The sequence below is a fragment of the Heteronotia binoei genome, chromosome 2, assembly GCF_032191835.1.
Source record: "Heteronotia binoei isolate CCM8104 ecotype False Entrance Well chromosome 2, APGP_CSIRO_Hbin_v1, whole genome shotgun sequence".
Taxonomy (NCBI): domain Eukaryota; kingdom Metazoa; phylum Chordata; class Lepidosauria; order Squamata; family Gekkonidae; genus Heteronotia; species Heteronotia binoei.
Window position 1 is genome coordinate 1,262,563 of NC_083224.1, and position 794 is coordinate 1,263,356.

The window sequence follows — 794 nt, forward strand, 5'->3', positions numbered from 1 at the left end:
TCCAGTCCAACACTCTGTGTCACATAAGAACATAAGAGAATCCCTGTTGGATCAGGCCAATGCCCCTCCAGTCCAACACTCTGTGTCACATAAGAGAAGCCATGTTGGATCATGCCAATGGTCCCTCCAGTCCAAACTCTATGTCATATAAGAAAAACCATGTTGGATCAGGCCAGTGGCCCCTCTAGTCCAACACTCTGTGTCACATAAGAACATAAGAAAAGCCCTGTTGGATCAGGCCAGTGGCCCCTCCAGTCCAACACTCTGTGTCACATAAGAACATAAGAGAAGCCCTGTTGGATCAGGCCAGTGGCCCCTCCAGTCCAACACTCTGTGTCACATAAGAACATAAGAGAAGCCCTGTTGGATCAGGCCGATGGCCCATCCAGTCCAACCCTCTGTCACAAAGAACATAGAGAAGCCCTGTTGGATCAGGCCAGTGGCCCATCCAGTCCAACACTCTGTGTCACATAAGAACAGAAGAGAAGCCCTGCTGGATCAGGCCAATGGCCCCTCCAGTCCAACTCTCTGTGTCACATAAGAACATAAGAGAAGCCCTGTTGGATCAGGCCAGTGGCCCCTCCAGTCCAACACTCTGTGTCACATAAGAACATAAGAGAAGCCCTGTTGGATCAGGCCAACGGCCCATCCAGTCCAACACTCTGTGTCATACAGTGGCAAAAAATTTATATATACACACACACTGTGGCTAATAGCCACTGATGGACCTCTGCTCCATATTTTTATCTAAACCCGTCTTGAAGGTGGCTATACTTGTGGCCGCCACCACCTCC